The 24,740-nt window shown below is 37.1% G+C and overlaps 1 protein-coding gene across 5 annotated transcripts in view; it reads right to left on the reverse strand.

Moving 5' to 3' along the window:
- LOC6529544 (fibronectin type-III domain-containing protein 3A) overlaps positions 1 to 24,740 on the reverse strand; it is a 117,389-nt gene that overhangs the window by 60,157 nt on the left and 32,492 nt on the right. For 2 of the 5 annotated variants that reach the window (XM_039372915.2, XM_039372916.2), the window contains exon 1: positions 636 to 820. The exons of 2 other annotated variants lie outside the window; for them this stretch is intronic. The gene's annotated coding sequence lies outside the window, so the exon portion shown is untranslated. Of the gene's footprint in view, positions 1 to 635; positions 821 to 24,740 lie in introns of those variants that run through there. One more of the 5 variants, XM_002090506.4, reaches the window with a different exon arrangement.

Below are 24,740 nucleotides of genomic sequence, written 5' to 3' on the forward strand. Positions count from 1 at the left end.
AGGGCCAAAAGGATACAAAAGTTGGCTATAATTTCAATAAGCCAATAGCAATTTTTTCACTTTTCTTAGAAATGGTTTTCTATATGGCTCAGTTTTCTTATTCACACACACAGACGAGCACGTTGTTCTGGGCTGTTTATGTTTTTTTCTGATTTTCTTTTTTCCTTCTTAATTCTCTTTTGCACACTCGTTCACCCACACTTAGAGTCCCACACAATGCACAGTGAAATTCCGCTACACCGGAAATTACAATTGAAAAAGTGTATGGGTATTGTTGCTTGTCTATTTTCTTTTCATTTGGTTTTTTAGAATTAACTGAAACGTCATACGAAATTGTTATTATTATTTATGATTATAGCGATTATGCCTTTTTGGTTATAATAAAACAGGATGTTGAACGAAATAACAATGAAATGGTGTTTTTTAAGTGGAATTTTTGTAGATTTGTTGATCGTTTATTATATTTAATTGTTTGGGTATCTTTCCAGCATTCGGCTTGGTATTCACTGTTTAGTTTTTATAATTCAATATAATTTATTTTTTTTTAATTTCAAGTTTTATTATATAAATTTGGTATTGGATATGTTTGAAAACCGATTTAATCGACTTTTTCGCTTCACTTTTTCCACACTCACATTTAATTGTTTAAACTTGTAGAACAACAATTGTTTATTGCAGAACGAGGATGAAAACACACGACGCGCTGCCCTTCCTCGAACCCCTCTTCGCCGCTTTTCCTCTTCAATTTTCCGCTCTTCAGCTGCACTGCCAAACCAAACCGTACAGTTTGAGAGTTTATATCGGACTGCCAGCAGCCGCCGATACGAATCGGCAAGCGACTCGTGATTCGAAGCCCGAAGTCCGTTCTCATTGGAACCCGAAAAGTATCTCAAAACTGGAAGGCGGTACTGGAAGATACTTTTTCGCTCAGGGGCCCCGCATATGTCATTTGTTGTTGGGCGAGTAAAGAAAAAAATAAAACAAAAAACACATAGACCCGCAGCACAGCTGAGCGGAATATATTTACTACTCACACTGGTGGGTAAGAGCGATTTATCTGAGAGATACAAATGCGAACGAACGACCGTCACCGCAACGTAGTAACTACACAGATACGACTCCGACACTCACACACTCTCAGCAAAAAACCGGCATTCCTCTCAGTGCACTTTTTGAATTCAAAGAGAGTTTACGACGAAAGAGTTCAAGAGGCACGCTCTTAAACAATATCGTAAAAGCTATTTGAGTTGGCAAAATTTGTGTGATTTCCCGGTTTTGCATATATTTCTAAGTTTCAGCAATTTTGAAATTGATTTTGTGAACTAGTTTTCGCTGTGCAATTATTTTTAATTGCATTACGTTCCTCAAAATTTGAAGTTTTTCAACAGTTGTTCTTTGTATTTGTCTTTTCTGACGAAAAATCACGATTCACAAAAATATTTGCATTTCTGGTGAAGTACTAATGGAATTGGGATCTTGAACTAGAAAACTTCTGAAAAACAAATTGTTTTTAAATTCCAATAATATTATTATTTACGTTTTTAATGAAAAATGATTAAGGATTTATTACAAGATTAATAAATATTCGAAAAATTTATCTATTTTATTCCAAGAGAAACTAAATAAAATTTGTACAGTAAATAAAGTAAGTATAAATATTCATTTTATTTAATCTTTGGATGGGCAGCAAACTCATAACGTAAATCTGAGTTCCCAATTCGAAAATTCAGCCGCAGCATAATTGCTTATTGATAACCCCCAAAGAGACCCAAGACGAAAGCCCAAAAACGAGATTTTCGTTCCCCGCGTGATAACAATTTGAACTTTGACAAAGCGAATGCCAAAAATGAAAAGTAATTGGAGACTTTGAGCACAAGCATTTATGTTAAGGCAATAACTCAGAACGGCAAGTCAGAGTCGTATCAGTTTTCCACACAGAAATAAATTAAAAACTTTTGAGAAATACCCCAAAGTAATAGCTGAAAATAATAATAGTGTGGCCTTTGAAATGCGAAACGTTTTATGGTTGAAGGTATTGGAATTTTTTTTATTTTAAGAGCGAGTAAAACACAAAAGTCATAAGCTAAAATGTAAACTAAGTAAGAATTGTGTTAGGTCGCATCATCATGAACGCGATGATGATAATGACGATGCTACACTACAATAAAATTTACGACAATGCGAATGACTACGGCGACGACTCAGTCCCAGCTAGAGAATACTGAGGTTGGAGGAAACTGGGTATATTGTAAGCCCTGCAGTCAACTAACCAAAACTAGCAAAGACCAAAGGCCCGAAAAGTATCTGTATATATAGCCCCGAAAAGCCACCTCTCCATATATACATCGTACATACATGCATACATATATACGTACGTACGTACGTATCTCAGCTCTTTTGTCTGGCTTTTGGTGTGGGAAAGAATGCAGTGAAGGGAATTTCCAAGTCAAGACTTGGCAAGCCATGGCCGTAATGTGTAATGTATCTCTTGGATACATTTTTAAATTGTATGCCATACGCTGCTGGGGCTGTTTTGGAACGTTGACAATGCAACTGTATCTGTATCTTTGCCTCTGTGTATCTATAGCTGTGCTCCAGCCAAAAGGCCAACAGCATTTGCATTGGCCATTGCCAATTAATCAAAAAACGTAGAAAAAAAACACCAGAAGAGCGCTTTAAAAACGCAAAAAAAAAGACCTGGAATTGATTTCAATATTTCAGCAGCATTGTATCTTTCACACAAAAAGCGCCGTATATCGTTGCGTAAAGCAATATATGTAGTCATATAGTATTGACGTTTTTTCGAAAACCCCTCCCGCTTTCGATTGCCCCCAAAGTGCCAAATCAAAAGGGACTCAAATGTATTTCAGTGGTATAGTTAACTTCAAAGTAATAGTATCTATGTTATTAATACTTAATAACTGTACAGATACAATTTATTAAAATGTACAAATTATTAGGACAATCATTTAGCTTTATGTAGTATAGTTTTGATCAAATTATTTTTTTAACTTAATAATATTCCTCCCATTTGTACATTTTCAAAAGACTAGAATAGTTATTACATTATTATTATTATTATTTTATATATATATATATTACCCCCACCCGTTTTTAAATCTTTTTGGCCGTTTGTTTACCTTTCCCTTGTTGCATGCCTCTTGTTGCACTTTCGTGCACCGTTTTCAATTCAATTCGATTCGTTTCCCTTTTCTCGATTTCTCTCCGCACTTCCACTTCTCTTTGACTCTTTGTGGGCTAGGTCAGTTCAAAGTTCACGTGTTTCGCCGCTATTGATTGAATCAACATCGAATTTGGGCATTTTTGGTCCAGAGCCAAAGCAACCTGTTTCGTGCCAACTAATAGTCGGAAATTGGAAGAATTGTGTTGGTGGCTCGACTCCATTGTTTACTTCTTTGGAGTAAGGTGTATTCTGTAGACTATTCATTTGGATAGCATTTACTTCGGATGCAACTACTGTATGTAACTGCGATTCGTTCAATGTATGTCTCAGTATTAGAAATATAAATTATTAATTCTAAAGACATAAAGACATGTACATAATTTAAAACTATTTTTTGAACTATTCCTCGTGTGTTATTTCAACAGAATTTTTTACCTGGAAAAAGGCAAACATGGGCCAATTCCTTTATTTACATGCTATGATGTGCATGCTAAGGAGAACACTCCATAAAAATATTTCAAAAAGCCAGCTAACCCATAGAACATCATCACTTCAAAAATCAGGTCACTCAGACAACAGATGGCGCTGCAAGCGAAATATTTTTGCAGCAGGCATACGCATAATTTCAAGTGCTAGCATCAAATGTTATTTTTAACCAAAGCAATTTCGCTTCGGGATAGGGGCAAGTTTGTTTTTGGGGGAAGCAGAGTTTTTGGTGTGTGGGTGCAGTTAGCACAGAACTCTTGAATTGTTGTTCTGGGGCAATAAATTGAAATGCACAAAGGAGCTTGTGAAAAATAAAGAAAAACCCGTGGAGGAAAACTGAGCAAAGCCGGGTCTTGGCCTCGGTCTTTCTACCAAAGCTCGTTTTACAGCTGCTGCTGCTGCTCTACACTGTAAATAAAATCAACTCCAGAGTGTGATCGGTGTGCAAACGTGGAATGGTAAACTAAATGTAGAAACATTTGTTGTAAACGGATAAAACGATGTATGTACATATGTATACATTGTAAAGAGTGGTTCTATTAACGACAATCGTCTTAAAATGCACTGCACACAATATAGAATACAAAATAAATATAATATTGTTGTTTCAAGTGCACTTGTTGCTGCTGCAACGATTTAGTTGCGGGCCACTTGTCATGCGAGAAGGCAGCATTTGACATTCGGCATCCAGCATCAGAAGCAGTTCTGCAACTGGTCGCTTTGCCCGAGTCTTCAAATTGCCAGTTAGCCAGCCAATCTGCCGCTCTCTCTTCTGCAGCAGCATCAGCACCTCCCCCCAATAAAAGCTGAAAACCCCTTTCGGGTAAAAAGAATACCCCTCTCCATCATCAACACTTCGCCTGGCCACATTTTTTCAGTTGTCGAGTGGCTTTGTTAGCGATGCAGCGGCGACTTGCAACTCGTTCTGAATTCCAGGGCAAGGAGGTGGCGATTTAAGGGGTGTAAAAGGTGTACACAGAAAACAAAAATATAATCATTGGGCAGTAACCGGAAACAAGTGTATTGAGCAAAAGATCAAAAAGGATTACACATTTAGGATTTAAACTTTAAATAAAAAGTTGAGAACTAAAATAGAGTCAAATAATTAACTTATCATTCTATCATATCATATCATTTTAACAAATCATTCTCAGTGTATCTGTGTATCAGTGGAATAAATCCGAAACTGGCCACTTTAGACAGAGAAAGAGACGGGGGGTGAAAGAGAGGAAGAGTAGCTGCATGTAACCAGAGAAAAAGAAGAAATTGCAGTTGGAATTGCAATTCGAGGCAGAGCATCTGTGTGTGTGGGATTTTCCAGTTGTTGATCTTATTTTTATTTTGTTGCTGTGTGGCATTTGAAACAATTTGAGCTAATTTCTGTAAACGTAGATCTGATCAAAAGGATTGCGTGGTATTCCGATTCGCAGGAATGAGTTAAGTAAGTATTTATATGCTTTAAACTATCAAATTTGTTTATGTTTTCCATATGAAATATAACTAACTAAAATTTAATATTTAGTTTTAGTCATATTGTAAATAATTTACTGACTAAAACAAGTTAATTTATTATATACAATTTGTATGCAATATTAAGGGTAAAAATGTAAGAAGGTATTTGCAAATCAATAACTTCTTACCCATAAGTTAAATGACATTTATTCAATTTAAATCACATATGCATGAAATTATCATATGAATTTGTCAAAGGCCAAATAACAGTTAGATCATTATCTGTAATGTATTGAATGGAGATGCAGAACCAGATGCACTCACCTGAAAAGATATGCAAAGTGAGAAGCATTAGTATAAATGAATAAATTCCACAAAGATCAAGGTCAATAAAAGTCCGATACCCTCGAACGGAAATCAAAGTAATCGCATCCTTTTCCTCGCCAACCTCTCATAGTCTTTCCCCACAAAAAAGAAAAATGTTAGCCCCGAAGGCAGAAAACCGAAAAAAATACAACCGAAAAGGAAGCCAGAGCTTCGGCATGGTGGCGCTTTTATTCCCTTTCAGTAAGCTAAGATTATACAAAAAAGTATGCATACCGACTAAAAAAACCCAACCAAGGTATAATTTTTCCAATTGTTCTTATGGCAGCTATATGACATACTAGACTGATCCAACCCGTTCCGAATTATATACTACCTACATATGCTATCCCAGCAGAAATAAGTATTTTGGAATATTATTATGCAGATATCTTTATAACTGAGAAACTTGTTTGCGTAGAAACGGACGGACGGACATGGCTATATGAACTCGGCTATTTATACCGACAAATAACATATATATATATACTTTATATGGTGACAAAGGTCTCCTCTACTGTGAGCAACTTCTGCCTAAAATCAATATACCCTCTGAAAGGGTATAAAAACAATCCGTGATGAGAACGGGGGAAGAAAGCTAACCCAATTCAATGAACGTATCTATGTCAACGTTGTGGCCGTTGATGTTGCTGTCCTGTGGCTCTTATCAGACCATAAATGTTTTGAGTGCAAAAAAAAATAAAGTAAAGCAGGAGGATGTGGAGTTAGAATCTTTGAAAAAGCAATGTACACTTTCGTAGTGGAAAAAAGGCATTTGAAACTAGTCCGGGCCAGGTATTGAAGTATCTGTGTGGCGAAGCGGGTGGCTCTGCATTTGTATCTCTGAATGCATTTGTATCTGTGCCTTTACCCATTTTGAGTTCAAGATTCTTTTGTGAAGGCTTTTGCCGTTTGTGGCGAGATCAAATCCCAAAGCTCTATGTCTCTTCTAGTTGCCTTTGCATTGGATTCGTATTTTTCTTAAATACCCTGCAATCCTAAGAGTATAAGTGGGTATTCTATAGTTTGGTTTGTACATTTATAATACTATACATTAATTTGATAAAAATGACATTTGAATTTCCCAAAAAATTACAAAGTAATTGATTTCTTCTATAAGTTTCTTTAGTCAAAGTACCCGCACAAAAGCGGTTTTAGTTGGTTCCCTGTTTTAACTGCCACAGCTTCGGGTTTCTTGCATGCACAAGAAATAAGGCAGAAATAGCACTGGAAAGTAAAGCCCGAAAATGCTGTATGCATTGTAAAGATTTCAATTTGAATTGCATTTGATGCTTGCTGCTTAGTTGGATTTCAAACAGTGGGTGGGTGGGACTCTGACTAGTTCTAGTTGCGGAAAAACCAAAGCAAATGCTGCCATTCATGTCCGCTGTGTTTGAGATATTGTGATGAAACTGCTCACGGATATTCACCAACTCACTCATGCACAGTGCAAATGCGTGAGCTCGTTGCCAAGGATATGTAGAAATTGAAATGGGTAAAAGGTGTATCTAAAAAGAGTAGATTAATTCTTAATGTTTGCTTATATTAGGTATCATATAAATGAATTTAAAACCCAAATGCAAGCAAATTCATTTAATTTTTTTTTTTTAAACTCCAGTGTAAATGCTGAGCTTTTAGGGAATACAAAACCAAACCGAACCGAACAAAACGGCGGCTTCTATCGCCTTAACTTGAGTTGTTTTTAAGATGGTTGGCTGAATCGGCTTGTGCCACATATTTTGATGGAATGTTGGTGGGCTTTCCCTCCCTATCGCCACCCAGCATTTCGAAGTTTTTTAAATTTTTGCTCAAATTGAACGTTCTTGTTGTTACTCTAGTTTTTCGACTTGTCGCCTCTCATCCAATTAGACCGTACAGTGTTTTTGAGGGGGATTTTATTGCGGGTTTGTTTGTCAGGAAATGGTTTTATTTCGTGGAGTCAAACACAAGTAGTTAGAATTTGTCGGTTAGACATTATATGGCTTTTTCCAAAGCTCAGGCTCTGATACTTGAATTTTATTTATTTGATTTGCTGTGGACTGTAGCTTCTAAATTTGCTTCACAAAAATAACTTGTTATATACGCTTTTAATTTTAAATCAATAAACATTAAAGATGCACACTTAATTGCCTTTTAAATTAACTTGCAACCATTTATTTTTGAATATATCATTTGGGCCTTTTTTTTATTAAAATCTGTCCTGCTGCCACTGCAAAGTGGATTCGCCTAGATAACCAAAAGAATTCTAATCAGTGTCGTTCAGTTCGTCCCTCGGCTTCTGAACTCGTTTTTATTGCTACTTAATATCAAGAGATGGAAGGGCATGAACACTTTTCAAGGTCTGATCTTCAGTCAGGAACAAGCCAGTAAAAAGTGGGACAATTAAAACGTTGCAGAAAGCATCATGAGCAGAAGATCGGGTTTTTTCCACAGCCCTTGGATATCGGTTACAGATCCGTCTTCATCTCTTTTATTCGCTTTATGCCAGACCGACTTGTTTTAATTAAGGTTCAGCTGGGGCAGTCTGAGGAGGAGTCCTACAGCAGTGTCAATTGGTTATCACTCATAATAACATGGATCTGAGAGGTTGCATTTGCATCTGTTGTATCCGGTTATTAGTTAGCATTGCCGGTCGATGAACTGCATCGTCAGTGTCACTCCAATCGGTCGAGTACGCGGAATTCCAGCCTTTGATTCGGTTAGGTGTACTCGTTTTGTATCAGCCAGATGCATCTTGGATATTTTTAGCCACGCCATCTCCTCTCTTTTTTTTCAGTCCCGAGGCGGATTTTACCTCATTTAAACGTGTTCCTCCACCTCCATTGGCTACTTCTCTTGCGGCCACAGCCTCATCTTTCCCCTTTTGACCAGCGTAAATCGTCCTCTTCTGGCTTAACTCGTAATGATTGTGGATTTTCTACTCAAATGTAATACTGTTTGTAAATACTCTTGGGTTGATTAAATTTCTTGAAACTGCATTAATCTACCATAATAAATATAAAATTGTATTTCAGTTTTTAATAAAAATTAATTTTCTTCACTTGCATAATTCAATATGTTCGCCATTACTTAGGTAATCTTGAATAATACGACGAAGGCAAAGATTTAAGCGAAGAGATTTCGTATTGCGAATTTTAAAAATATGTGTGGTTTCCCAACTTTCGATTCTCATATCATGTCATATCTTATCAGGAACTTCTTTAAAAACTCCCCACAAATCGCTCTTCCCCAAAGAGTATCTGTGCATCTCGGCAGGCCTTTCTTTCCGGTTATTTCCCACAAGCTTCATCATCAGCACCGCCATCATCATCATCGTCGGCTTTCAGCGTCATCATGCTGTAATTGTTAGACTGTAAAACTTTGGCTGTTGGTATGCGCACTTTCTCCTTAAATGCTATTTTTTGTTAACATTGTTTTCGCCATCAGTCGACAAGTTCCCTCGTTTTTATTTTAGTTGTTCGCTTTTCTCTCCCCCAAAAGATTAGGTGCAATTGGAGGAGTTTCGTGTATATCTTTCAACATCTAATTTGTGGCTTTTCTCGACTCAGTTCCGTCGTCGTCTTCTTTAGCTCCTCTATCGCATTTCCGCGGCTTGTTGGTTTTTTTGATCTATCGCGTAATCTGTAATTTCTTGTTTTGGCACTGCAAAAATTCCCAATCGTGTTTAATTGGCATTTTTTAGTGTCGCAATTTTAATGATTTAATTTTCACTGCTCGTTGTGCAAATTGCAGTTGCGAGTTGCAGGTTGCACATTGCACATTGCACATTGCTCTTGCTGTTGCACTTTTGCATGGGTGTGCTGACATGCGTCAGCCACTGAAAATCGGACAATGGAAATGGGAATGGAAATGGCAGGGAAATGCTAATGATAATGGAAATCGAAATGAAAATCGTCTGATTCAACTCCGGGCTCGGATTCCGATTGTTCCGAAGTGTCTGATCTCAATTGGCATTGCTAACGACTTGGATTTTGGCTGCGGCTCTCAAGTGAGCCTTATTAGCAATTGGAGCAATTTGGCTAGAAGGAAAAATCGGTGAAGGGGTCTTGCTGTGGTTTCGTATGGGGGATTTGGTGGCCAAAACAGTGTCGAAAGATGGAAATGAAAGATCCGGCACTCGAAAGGTGAAATTGCAAAATTTGCAATGACAGAGATTTGCATATCGAATGATTTGGGATTCGACACATTCATTACGAGGCGCAGCTCGAAACGTCACGAGATTTGCATTTAATGTCAGATGAGGTTTATTACTTTTAAAACAGCATCTCAATATTGCATTATAGCTTATCGGATAAACTCTTTAAAATGTTTAAAAAGAATTAAATTTCACAACTTAGCTATACCCCATTATCCATGCTTTTTTAATACCGACTTTGGAAATGATTCCTGAGACAAATATTTTAAAATATTTTTAGTTTCATATATGTATAACTATTACCATACAACTATGCAAATGGTGTACCAAAAAGTAAATCGGTAAGAAATATTGTGTGACTTTCATAGAGAATTAATAAATATCCCTGCCTAGTTTATCAAACTTTAATAGGCTCCAATTACTGCCGAAGGTAGAGTTCGCCTTAAACTCAATTGGGATATCAGTAACCCAATTTAGCGGCCCCTTGAAACCCTTCAACTGATTGCAAGTGGAGCGTGCTCCAATTTGTAATCGATTTCCCCTCAATGTATCGTATCCGTATCAGACAACGAGGTTTCAATCAAAATACTTGTTTCACTCCAGCCAACAAGTTGCACTAACCTCAAACCGCTCGAGGAGTTCAAGCGAAAGGATGGAGAGGAAAAGCGTTGGAAAATGCGAACAAGTCGGAAAAAAGGGGGCGTGGCAGGTAGTGGCGGGGGCAACACCTAAGGAAAGACCTTGAAAAGCATGCGCTGCGATTGCCGCTTACAACTTTCACCATTGCCGCCGCCGACATGTTGCATTAATTTTTCATGTCACAGTCAGACAAACGAAACGAAACGAGGCGGAATAAAGCTAAGTTACCCCAAACTCAGCACACAGAAAAAAATCGTCCCATACGTAAGGTAAGGCTTCTCTGTAGCACATCGACTTTTCACTTTGTTTATTACCAGCATTTATAATAAATTTATAATACATTTTTTTCCTGTGCACACAAATTCCATTTCGGAATCGGAAAAAAGAGAAGGGGCGGTACAAATAAAACAGAGACAGACAGGTAGATATCCAGATAGAGTGAAGCTCTTTCACAAGTCGGCATCATCATTACGGCTCTTATCATCGTCGTCACGAAATGCAACCGCAAGGCCTAACCACCCCCAACCCCACCCGCACCCCATCTACACCTATCCCCTTCAGCCGCTCACTCGGATTGTCTTGCCATATGCAATTAATGTTTTGTTTTGTCTTTCACCTTAGGGTCACTGTGAGAATCTGGGACTTGCAATATTGCAAATTAACAAATTCAAATTAACAAATCAATTCAGAAATTCCGACTTAAAAAAGGTGACTCAAGATGTGACCAAATATAATAACTGTTTAAACCCATTGAACCCAAAAAGAACCACAAAAGGCCGGCACACTTTTATGCAACCTGTAAACGGATTTTATATCTTCAGAAATTGGGTCCATTTAAACGCAACCCCATCAAAACGCAACCGATGCATGAAACTCTGCATGAATGAAGTACATTTTTCTTGCAGTGTTCACACTTAAGCAAAGGCAGAGAAGGGAAGAACTCAAAAGGGGGTAGCGTTCTAGCAGCATCTTCTTCAGGCAGCACTGCAATATGGCCAACCCATCCGTCGGTTCGAAGCTGTTGCATCTTGCACTTTGAAGGTAGAAGTTGGTGACCCACACACGCACACACAGATACAAGCCGTGTGCGCTGGTGAGCAAACCTGTCTATGTGGTAGTCGAAGCCACTGCAAATTGCATATGTTTCCTCGGCTTAGCTCACGTTTCTCGCTCGTTTCGCAAGCTGTTGAAAAGTTTCCTTTGTCTCGCCCTCCTCTTTCCCGACGTCTAGTGGATGCACTCGATCTATATGTATATATGCGAGATATAGCCCGCTCCCCCTCCCTTTGAAGTTTCGTTCATTTTATTGCAAAGCTGCGGTGCATCTTCTCTGGCTCAGCCGATTTTTCAAGACCCGACTACTTGCAGTGTGGCGTAGGGTTTTTTGGGTACCCTAAAAAAAAGTTTGGGCTTAAATAAATTTATAAATAAATAATATATGCATTATTTATACAATATTTATAAATAGTCCTTGTGAAAATGTGGATTATGTTAGTCTAATAAAACTTGCTCGCATTTTTGCGATATCTCATTATATTCTTTGTGAGCTTATATCCCCTATCTAGATAGATTCAAAAACAAAGTTAAAGTTCATTTTTTAATTGATGTTTATATACATTTTAAACACGTAATCATTTTCCAATTGCGAATTGATTTTCAAAATGAATCATATTTTGAGGGCAAATTCGGCAGTAATAGCCAAGCTCTACCTCCGCTACGTTTACCAATGCTGTGCTGTTTATTTTTTATATTTCCAGCTGTTTGCTTACTAAAGCTTCCACAACTCCAACCGACAACTTAACCTCCCTGTGCCCCATCGCTGAAATCTGAAGTAAATCTGTGCTGGGGGATTGTCATAGGACCTTGGGCGCGATGAGCCCAGAAAGCAGCGAACGAGGTGTGCAACAGTTCCAGCTGAATTCTTGCCGATTTTTTCCTTATTTTTCTCAGTCTTCATTTTTTTACCTGTTTTGTTTTCTTTATTTTGCACTTTTGCTCTCGGTCTTATTTTTGTTGTGTTTTGGGGATTTCCCAGTTGTCTATCGAAAGCGATTTATTTTTATTGTTATGGCACACGGACAGAGATTTATGCGCTTACAATACCGATTTTTATACGACTTTTTGCGAATATCCACATTATACGTAAGGGGAATGCGAATTTTATGACAAAATTTATTAAAAGTGATTTTTATGGATTCCATTTTTAATATACGAGAGCAGGGCGCAAAACTTACTGGCCAGATCAAATTGTGGTTTATTTCTCTGAAAAACCCGTCGACTACAGGATGAACACGAATATTGCTCAAACTTCATGCGAAACACACACATCCAGTAGCTGGATATACAAACGTGTATATGCAATGTAATGTAATGTATTTTTACTGGAAGCGAGTTTTCCATCTTCGCTCCATTGACGTGTGTTTGATGTCTGCTGCCCGGTTGGATCGCCACCAATTCAAAGTTCGGGCATTTCAATTTATTGCCTCAAAACGGCAAACATCAGATTGGCGGACAAGCCAGTGCTGCAGTCAAACACTTCAAACACTTCGTAAGGTTTTCAAAAACATATGTATGAAGAAAAAATGCGAAAAAAAACCAAAAGCAACCGAAATTCAATATCTTCAAAAAAAACAAGGGAGAACACTAAGCTTGAGTTCCTCGACTATCTAATACCCGTTACCCAGCTATCAAAAATAGATAAATATGTATATTTGTTCGAATGTTATCATTCCATATCGATAGGCGAATTACATCCTTTATGTTAAATAATGATATGCTTAATTTGAATATAACTTTTAACATTAATTAAGTAATTCCTTTGCTTAATTTAAATATAACTTTTAACATTAATTAAGTAATTCCTTTAAATTAAAATTTATAGTGTATACCTATGGAAATACCCAACATTTCACAGAGGTACCACAGCTGATTAAACTATCGATTTTTTCCTCTAAGAGTTGGTGCTAGACAACTAACTTTTGGTATGCAGCTTTAGCTTAAAGACAACTCACACACACACTCCCATTCAGTTGTGAGTGGGCAAGAAAAAAGGAAACTGCATTGAAACTCATAAATCGAGTTTTTCCAATTTTATCCCATAGCCTCTTTCCCACTTTTTTCTTTCACATCCTCTACTCACATACACACGACAAGGCGACGATTTTTTCTTTTTCTCCAAGCAGATTTTTCCTCATCGACTAATTTTTCTTCTCCAAGCACACATACACATTTTCCAAGACTTAATCATTATTTTTCCAGTGCTTTGCTTTCATTACTTGATCACACACACTAGCGCCTTTTTTGTAGTTTGTTTTGTTTTGCTTTTTTTATTGGGTGGCTGATAGTGAAGAGGGGGTGGTGGTTTTCTTTGGGGTTTTCCTTCCACCTCTTCGTGTTTCAATGTACTTGTCTTTTAGCACTCTTCAGTGTGCATTGATTCCTTTGTTTGCCAACAACAACAAACAACAAATGCATCTGAAGTGAGTTTGTATCCGTATCTGTAATAGTGAGACGCATCTTCATCTCTGAGCTGACTTGTTGGCTGCTCAGTTTGCTGGATTCGGATTCAATAGCGATAAGAACTATGGTTCTCTTATTTATAAAAGCGACAGGTAGCTCTCTCTTACTGCAGTCCTAAATGTTTGATTTTTCATTTGTAGAACGTGTCCTGTTTTCCTCAAATTCTTTATAACTAAGCATTTAAATCTTTAAGAACTAATGTATGGAATGCACACAACTAAAAAATTTTGTATACAGGAATTTTTAATTTTAATTACTTTTTTTTAAATATTCTATATTCTAAAACCTTTATATTTTTTTATTGTTCCTCTTTTTTGACACTTAATAAGTGAATTTGGATTTCGTATATTCCTTCATGTTTCATGCCTGTATTTTTCAGGTCACTCTCTCCTTGCTTTTCTCTTTCGCTCTCTGTCTTCCTCTCTTTCACCCTGTTGATCAAGTGCTCAATTATTATGACTTGTTGTACTTCTTGGCTTCCATTGACCATTTCGTGATTCCGAAAATCGCATACCAAAGCTTCCAGTGAAACCAATTCCAGTTTTCAATTGGAACAGCAAAGAAAGAAGAAAAACCATCGAAGATTCAGGTCTCTCTGCCTCTTACTCTCTCTCTCTCTGTCCTTCTCCATTGCCGTCTCTGTCGCGGGTTCAGACACCCGCTGCCAGCGTCATCGCACTTGCCATGCATTTGTATCTGTGAGATCGCATTGTAGAGGAATTTCCATTAGAAGCTGTAGACCTGTATAAGAGCGTGTGGGAGAATATAAGAGCGGCGGCTCAGAAAAGAACTTCGTTGAGTGAATTGTTCGGCCACTTTAAATTGGAAATGCCCTGTATGGTAAATCTTTACTACTTTTAATTTCATTTTTTATCATGGATTACACTGGGTAATTATGTAAATTATCTAGTACCCAAGGATTCGAAGAGCTTGCAAAAATTCTGCTTATTTGCTTCTTACTGGTGGAGCATGAATTTTTCAAAATTTTTGATTTTCTTTTTTACTAATAAAATCTCAAGGATTTTCTATGATAATTTAAACTTTAAAAAAATAACTTCTTTTGCGTCCCTTTCTTAATAAATTACTCAGCAATTACTGATGCCAGCGCGCGGCAGCGATAAACACGAAATCGAAATGTACAATCTTCTAAAGTGTCATAACATAAAATCGAAAGTGTATTTTAATTTAGCTCCGTGTCTGCATCAAGAATTAGTAAAAATTTGATTACCCCTAAAGTTCAGCTTGATGTGAAGCTGTCGTAAAAAATCATTAAGCCAAACCCTTTCTTGCGCGCAAAACTGACATAAAATTTAAAGACTTTTTGAAGTCTCATTTTTGTTGTCGGTTGCGAAATTTTTGTATATAGAAATAAATTATTCGAGCTACCGCAATCAATTTGCGTGCTAATGAAAACTCATTAAATGAAGTGCCGGAGCTGTTGCCAATCAGCAATGCAGCCTTCTGGGTACCTTTTGTTATAAACAAAAATAAAGCAAGACAAAATCAGTGAGCTCCGAGAGCCGAAAACCTGAAAAGCCGAAAAGGAGTGGGCGTGGGCGGTCCATTCCATTCCAAAAAGTCCAAGACCTTTGACTTTTTTTCGTGGAGGGCGTATTGCGGCCAGTATTATTCTTGGTTGGTTCAACGCTGGTTGAACTCTCTTGTCTGATCTCTGCCTTGACACATTTTCAAAACAAAATGGTAATGTAAAGAATCAGCAGCGGTACAAGAGAAGACGAAATCACTGAAACTGCAATTGAAGAAGGTGCACAAAAGGCTTGCAGTTTGTCAGCACTTTGACATGTTAATTGCTTTTACGGTTCATGATCATAATCAGCATCTGATGATGACGATGACTTGGTGACAGCCTGCATTGGCACTCCAACAACCTACAGACGTGGCAAACTGACAAAATGACAAACTTTCCAAGTGACGAACTGGCTGGCAATCAAAGCAGCATCTGCTTGGGACGCCAAATCCTATTATTGATACCTTGAAAGATGTACCCCTCCTGTTGTCGATTAAACTTAAATCTTGTATATATTAATATACCATATATATTAAGGTATAACATATGATATTAGTACTACCACTAATTCTACTAATCCACGATTCCATATACCATATTTAACACTGACAAATTCACTCAAGATCATATGACAACGGGAATCTTCTGAGGCTGGCCAAAAAATGAAGAACAAAAACCGAATCTTAATGGATGTCTTACTGTGGAGGAGAATGAGTAAAAGGAAGGGACGATGCCACTCGATGTCACAGTATGATATGCAATTTAAGCAACAATTTATGATAGCTGCCTAAGCACGACTGCCACAACGATGACAGGGGCAACGTTGTCGGGACTGCAGAAAGTCTGCGAAACCCAAAGGTAGTCACATGAGGAGGCGGCTGATTGAAAGAGATAATAGCCCGTAAGATTCAAATTCATTCCGTTGACTCTTTCCGCACTTTAATGCACTGCGATGTGGGCCGAGGTGGATGACAATTGTTGTGACATTCAACAAACTCAAGTTGGCGAAGTGCACTAGAAGAATTGTGGAAAATCAAGATGGAGAAATTGTGAAAGCACTTCTTTAATGGCATGGGTTCTATTCGAATATAGCCAAGAAAACAAAATCATTAAATTGAGCTCTTAAGAAAATCCGTCTGTCGTAGACATGACTTTCGACCTTTTTTCTCATCATCAGCAAACTGAATTTTTGTAGACTGCTGAAACACAAGCTGTCACACGAAAAAAACCAATATAAACTATTCACAATGGTGGCAAGAAAAATGTAACATTAAGTTCGAGTTGGAATTAATTAGTAGTGGAAAACCTTGTTAAGGTGTTTCGTGTTGAACCAATGTTTGTTTTCAATAACTTTCCTTTTCTTAAACAAAAAACTGAAAAGAACGTATGATAACAATTTAAGAAAAAAGATTTCTAATAATTTAATTTCTTGTTCTTAAGTCTTTATTCCTAAAAGGGGATATTAAATTTAGTATTTTTTGTCTATATATTTGTATTACCTAACAAATGAACGGGGAAATATTAAACTAAGTGCGCGTCACGTACAGGACATGTCTTCGTCTTCGGATGCGTTCCTCTTCGGTTGAAAGGACTTCTTTCCTCCGCTTTCCCCTAGTAGATAGGTCCTCGTTATGTCGTTAACAACGCAGGGAAGAGGGGTTTGCGAAATGGGGCCAGCGGAGAACGATGGCATCCATACATGTCAATGCCAGATGCCATTTGGTGCCACTTATCAGCTTACTGACAACTTCAAGGATACTCTGCCCCTGCGTCTTAAGAACTTCAGCAGAGACATTCGGTTCGCTTATTGACATTTTTGAGCTTCTACAGCTTTTCTTATGAGTTCTGAATTGCATTTGATTTTAATAGAGTGCTCCAGCTAATAAGAGCCAATCAAGGATATTTTTATATAAGGTGTTAAATCGTTGATCAACGTTTAGAAGTAACTTACCAAATTGTATACTGCGATATCCCACTCTGAGACATCTGTTCCAAAAATATGATGAATTACCCTTAGAGATGTCAAAGGCTGTGCTCGCACTTTACTAGTTTGCAATAAGTTCCTCTCTTCCCTGGATAAACTTAAAGCTGACAAGGCCAAACTTTATTTTTAGTCCGGCTTAACTGTAGAGCCAGCAATTTTTTTATTGACATTGTCGAAAATACCTTGAGCAAGAATGAGCTCCTTTTCTACCAAGCCACTGCCCCAACTAGGCTTGTGAAAAAAGTTTATAACTTATCCAGCACTGGGAAAAATAAAATATTAAATATTTAATCAAATAAAAAGTTGATTATTTTTCAAAATATGTGTTGTTAAAATAAATTTTCATTTTTATCTTTAAAAAACATGGGATTTTAAATAATTTTCTTATTTCTGCTTAATTATTTATTTCAAAGAAAATCACCTTTCAGTGTAATGTGCATAGGGGCAGCGGGAAAGTTTTTACCACTTCAGAGACTTCTCACCACTCCCTTTGCAACTTTTTCCAGTGACCTGACCAAAAGCCTCGAGGAGGAAGCGCAGTGACAAGAGATTTAGTTGACTTTTGTTTTGCTACGGAAATGGCAAAATGGCATGACAAAACGAGGAATGCACAAAAGGCATAGGCGGGCGGACCAGGTGGGCGTACCAGGAGGGCGGACCCGATGTACGGTTTGGTATCGTGTGGCACGTCGGCGGTGGGTGTGAAGTGAAAAGGTCGTGCAGCTCCCGCTACCTTTTGTCTAGTGCATTTTTCTGTCGCATGTCCCTTGCAAATTGCATGCAGACACGCCACGAGGATGACGACTACGACTTCGCTCTCCATCCACCCAAAAAAAAAAAAACAACACCCATCAGCCATCCACACGAAGGAAAACCAAGGACTTATACGTGGCAGTGGCATTTCAGACTAGGTGTTTCTACGGCAGTGGCTTATCCTTCGCTCAGCAGCATTAGAATTTTCTTGACAAAAGACATATGCCAGAAAATGGAATGAAATGGTGTTGAAAAATAGTCAGTCAACTTTTTGATATGTGATGGAAACAGGACCTTTAAGTCGAGCGAAAAATGGCATATCAATGTCGCATTTTGTGACGATTATAATATTTACGTAATTTAAACAATGCCAAACACAAAATGAAAGGCAAGGAACAATGAGAACATTAAATATTAAACAATAATTAATATTCAACAATGAGTAAAACCATTTCAATAATGAATATATGGATTGATGGAAATTCTAGGTTAACATTTAAAACAAGAGAGAACGCTCTAGTCGAGTTTCCCGACTTTCAGATACCCGTTACACAGCAAGTGGAAATGCGACCAAGAAATTTCAACATTATTTATTTAGCTAAATAATACACTTTAGGTGGGTAAACTTAAGTTTGTGCAATACAATTTTGAAGTGTTATAAAATGGACCCAGGGAAACTTCTCCGACATTGGCAAATCAAAATTAAATTTTCCCCACCCTACCCAACGCACCCAATTTTCATGACAATGTGTCAAAGTGTTTGCCATACCTGTCGAGCAAAGTACTTCAAAGTTGGCTCACAGAAAAGAAGAAAGTAATTAAAATTAATTATATGGCAAAATGGCTTCACCAATGAAGTTATTACACATTTTTTTCATATATATACATATAACTTATATATAAATTTAATGCGCAGTTAATTGCTCAAAGTTTAAAGACGGTTTCTGGCAGCCAAGTTGGCCAACAGAAATATTAAATTGCATTAATAACGACTGTTTTACGTGTTTGCGTCACAATTAAACGCTTTAATTAAAATTATGATGCTGGAAGTATGGAAGTAATTTTAACTGCAAGGAGTGTGCTCAAAATATTCCCAAAATTGTCTAGTAACTAATTCCACGTTCGGACACACAGCTTAACATGCAATTAACACACTCACTCCAGTTAAAAATATAATGGCCAATAGTTGTCAACTTTTTATTGAACGTAAATATTCTCTTCTTTTATATTAAAATTGTATAAACTCAATGTTTTATTCCATACGTTCCTTACTACATTTTGTGGAGTGAAATTAAATTTTAATTAATCTAAGTACACTTCAATTATTATTCCCATTATTGTTTTAAATTCATTAACAAAGCCCTGGACAAGTGCACCACAAACTGTAGTTGTATGATGTTCTTGTGACAACTACGTGAGTTCAAAGTGTTCGATCCAGTTCGGCTCAAACTGTAATCAACTCTGAGCCCATTCAAACTCGTAAAGTGGCCTATTTAAACAGCCCCCAGCTCTTTTGGCCAACCGAAACAGCCCATAAAGTGAGCGAATTTAAATATCACAAAATTCGAAGCGCAACACAAATTTAAAGTCAATTAAATAAAGGCTGCCAATAATTAAAGCAAACAAACAACAACCGCAAGAGAACAACGTTATTACTCTTAAACGTCCCACCGCCAAATGGTGGTAAATGCAAAAATTATGCAGCCACGCCCACCAAAGTGAATGGGCGGATGTACTAATGTTGCTTGTGCCTTTTACTCTGAACAAGGCTCTTACTTTATGTGATCAAAAAGACAAAAAAGAATTGGTTTATATCTTTTCTTTATTTACAAATTGTATTTCTATTAAAATAGTATAATAATAGTATAATAGGTATCAGCGTAACTAAACTCTTAAAATTTATAATTTGTACTCATAATAATAACTCATAAATGCCAGATTATATTAAAGTGGTATAAATTAGCTAACATTGGGTTCTACCCTAGTACGTTAATAATTCCCACAAATTTTGCCCATCTCTGAGTGAGTTAGTTAATGCAGATTTTCTGATAAAGAAGGTGAATAGGGAACAGCTGTCGAATATTTATGGCAGGCAAAGTTCGTTATTCAAAACTAACACACACAAAATGCTACTATATTTTTGCAATTTCATGCACACATACACAACAGCTGGGGTCAGATTACCAACAAAATTAGCGGTTTATTAAAGCGCCATTAACACTTTATAATTTAAAGCTCTCAAAAAGAGCACAAGCGCACATAAACACACAAAAGGAAAACCGCCAAAAGGCAAAAAAGCAACGATGAAAAAAGGGGCGGATGTGGGGGCGTCCGGATGATGATGGGTTTGTCAAAAGGCGATGATCTAAAATGCAGGCGGCCAAAAAATATTTAAACCAAGGGCGTGGCCACCAGCTAATGAAGTGGAGTTCAGGACTGAGCCATTAGCATCTGGGAAATTAGGTGGGAAAAGCGCGGAAAAATGGGAAATTTGGTTGAAAATCCTGCTGGTCACACGTTGAACCTTTTTTATTTTAAAAATTATGTACTCTATATAAAAGTGGTGAATATATTTTTAAAATGCTCACATGAGTTCTTTAAATTACACGTTACTTGTAGAGTAAAATTCGTAGTATGTAACAGGTAGAAGAAAGCATTTCCGACCATATACATATATATATCGCCAGAAAAAGTTCGTAATTTTTTTTGCACTTCCACTAGCTAAGTAACGGGTATCTAATAGTCGGGGAACTCGACTAAGCGTTGTCTCTTGTTTATTGGTGCACAGGCTGTAGAGCCGATCCAGTTATTTATTTATGATGTATTTGCACAGGTTCTAAGGGAGCTGAAAGCAGCAGCAGAAATCCGAGGAGCAGATGACGGTGACCTCAGATTTAGTGTGAAAGCGATGAGCCATGTGGGTTCATGTTGTAATATATACGCTTGTGCCAGAGCAGTGAGCTATGAATTGTGGGAGGTAAAAGCAGCCTCAAAAGCTTTGACAATGACTTTTCAAGGAGCTATTTGAAATGCTGAAAACATTTGAGCAATAAAGTAACAGATAAAAATCCGATGTTATCACCATAAATGCCACTCATATTCAGCACTCAACTTCAATCAATTTTAAAATCATTTGCTTGTGATTAATTTCATATAATTTAAGCTCATAAAATATCCCACTTCCTTTACATCGCTGCAGACGATAATTTGCCCACATTTATAAAATGCCAAATCATTATAATAAATATTACGTTTGGTGGGCAGTAATAATCAATAAAAGATAATACAAAAATAAACGCAGGTAAATTGCATGGTGGCTGTGGTGCAAAAAATGCCAAATGTCCAATAGCATCAAGCTAAATTGTGGAAAATCGAAAAACGTATTTATTTTGTTGTTGCTGTGATTTGTGTAATTCAAATGCAAAGGTCAGAGAGGGAAATCTGTGAGAAGCACAGATTTAATATCAAAATAAATAAACGCAAACCCGACCAATTTTATTAAACAAAACCAAGTACTAATTAAATTAAATAAAACTAAACATATTATACAATTTATTAATAAAAAACTAAGTTAAATGGCTTTTAAATAGACCTGTGATATATATTATTTAAATTTGTTTCACACAAATAGCTGCTTTATTTTCACAGCTAAATGGAAAATGGAGCACTAAGCTGTATATTCAATTAGTTAGACAAAGTGGCCCACAGTTCTTCTGGCAAGGCAGCATGATCCACATGTCGTATACGCAATATTCGCGCACAAAATTCGATGCGCCCAAAAGCAGGCTACAAATTTAAATGCTCTCACATAGTTTTTGTGGTTCTAAATATTTCACAAATTGATGACTTTGTTTTGTTCGAAAAAATGCTTAACTCAACTGAACCATTTAAATGCAAACCTAAAATGAGTTGAGAACAACCAATTTAATTTGCAATGCTGTGTGCACTTATTTCGAGTCTCGCATTGCATCGCAAATTTGTTCACTTCTAAGGCGCTTATAGAAAATAATTGATGAAAACAATCAGTTCAAAGGAAAATCGCTTTAAAAATAAATTAAAAAGACAATGAAAGGAAAAATTCAAAATCGTAAGCGACTTAAATGGCTCAAGGTCAACCAAATAAAATACTGATAAGAAGACCTTGCTCGAATTTCGTAATAAAGTTAGGATATAAATAAAAACTTTCTAAATCTTCAAATTGCAGGCACCTAAATGCATAAATGACTATAAATATGCGCATTACAGAATTCGTTTCGTCGAGTTCCGTGGAATTCATTTCCAATGCAAAATCAGAAAGTTTTCGGCTGATATTTTTGTGTTATTTTTTCTTTCCCAGCGCTTATCAAGTTAACCATAAGTACTTAAGTGTCCAATTTACGGTTTCAAGCTTTGAGAGTTTTGCGGCAGATATTGAGCAAAGAATTTATTTCCGAGTGCATTTCACCGATTCAAAATGCCAATCGAAATTAGGACTTTAACAGCTAGAAAAATGAAACTTGTTATTCGGTCTCAAAAGAAATAGGAAGAGGCTCGTTAATTAAAAAGTTAACGATTATGCTAAAAATGTTCCTCAAACAGATTCGTAGTTTTCCATTCTCAGTGCAAAAGGTAGATCGAATTTCATTCTAAACGGGGTTAAAATGCAATTTTCAGTATGATAGGTTGTTTAATTAAGGGGTGAAAATGCAGGAATAAATCTACAACACAAACTGGGTTTTGTTGCATTTTTGCTGCAACTTTCCTCAAACTGTTGTACGATTTTCCATTAGGAAGCACAAATTCCCCTCCTAAATTGACCACAATTTTCCGCCCATCCTTCAGAGATGTAATGCTCACAACCAGGTCCTTACATGCAATAAAAATTAAACCGAAGTTTGTGCTTGCCCACTTTACCATCGTTGTTTTATTTTCTTTTTACGCTCCCTGCAATTTTCCAGCATTTTCTCGGACTCTTTTTGCTTTGCTCCCTATGACAAACGTGCTGACATTTTTCGCTCGACGCTTCGCATCAAATTAATGCTCGGAAAATATGCATATGCATGTCGGGTAAACGAGTATATTGTAAGCAAAATATTTGCACATGGGGGCGTGAGGGCGTGGCAGCGAGACGGTGGAGACGGAGGCGGTTGCTGGGGGGTGTGGTGGCAACATGCTAACGAGTGTCACTAATAGCAGCAGTAGCATAAAATGTTAGCTTAACAATGAAAATGCATCGGAAAACTGCGTGCCTTAGTTTCCATACCGCCCCCCCCCCACTTCTCCAATTGTGCAGTCCTAAGCTGAAATGCATGTACAAGAACTGATGGGCGTGGCATCCAGGGGCGTTGGGGTCTTAAGGCTGGAAGACGGGAAGGCGGAAAGGGGCGAAGGGGGGCAGCTTACTCTAACTGACATTTAGTTGGCAGTCGGAGCGGCCAACGCATCACGATGGATGGGAAGCCAAGGCTTCTGCGTTTGGCGCCAGCTGCAGGCAGCTTTTAGCCAGGAATACCAGAGGCCCAGAGCCCTCCTTTCCTTCGGATTTCCCAGATATTTTACCCCCAACAAAGTGCGTGCTTAAATCCACCAGAATCTACGTGATTTTAAATGGAAATTCCTGCCCGTTAAATAAAGTACATAAAAAGGGATGTAAATATTTTTAAGGAACAACCATTTTGTGTAGTAAAGCGTTTTATCAAACTTTTAAGTAAAAATATCGAAAAAAATTAAGGATAGGACTATCACATATTTTAATATTATTAAAATTGTTAAAACAAAATTTTTTAATGATTTCCTTTTATTTTATTTTAAGTTTTTTTTTGGAAACCGTAGAAAATGCAATGTAAAATTCCAATTTCCTTCTCATATCACATTATTGCATGAGCTTTAAAGTATTTTCCCTAATATTTTACTTTAGTTATTTATCGAGAACTTAATGAACATAACAAAATAAACCACTATGTCAACACAAAAACTCGTTCGACCAATTTTATTGCTTTCGTCTGACCTTTTGTCACATAAACAAAGGATTGGCAAAACAGTTCAACATTATTTATTGAGATTGTTTTTTTTAATCTAAGGAAACCTCCCGGGTAGGCAATCTTTAATTTTTAAACTATAACGTATGTTTAGCAATTAGGGTAGTTTGTTAGAGGTCAGAATATTTAGCGTCACGCAAGGTTGGAAAATGCTTTTCCAATTAAAAGTGAAAATGGCTGCATACTTTCGTGAGCAAGGAAATTACTATGCTGACTTTAATAACAGGTGGAAATTTGTGTGTGTTTGTTGAAAGATGGTCTGGACTTAGCAAATTGGACTTTGTAGATTGGGATTCGAGTACATAATAATATACCAATACCCTCAATTGAACATTTTTTAAACGCTGGACTCGATACATAGTTACCTTCTGCCCTAATTTATTACTTTATTTAAAACCATATGGCTGTATTATTAATTAATTTTTTTAATAATACTTTCATAGAGCTGGTGTGAAAACTTTGTAATGTATTCGTTCTTATAGCCAGCATTCACTGTTTGTTTACTTTTTTGCTTCCTTTCCCATGACTGCTCACATAATGAGCTGAAAGCCTGGAGCCTTTTGCCGCGTTGGCGTGACGGAAAGACGCTTTCTTTTTAATTTTCCTCTTTTTTTTTGGTTTTATGCGCTAATTGTTTAACTATGAGGGTGGCTATTAAGTTGAGAAGGAACTGGAGGCAT

This window comes from Drosophila yakuba, chromosome 2R (genome assembly GCF_016746365.2).
Source record: "Drosophila yakuba strain Tai18E2 chromosome 2R, Prin_Dyak_Tai18E2_2.1, whole genome shotgun sequence".
NCBI lineage: Eukaryota > Metazoa > Arthropoda > Insecta > Diptera > Drosophilidae > Drosophila > Drosophila yakuba.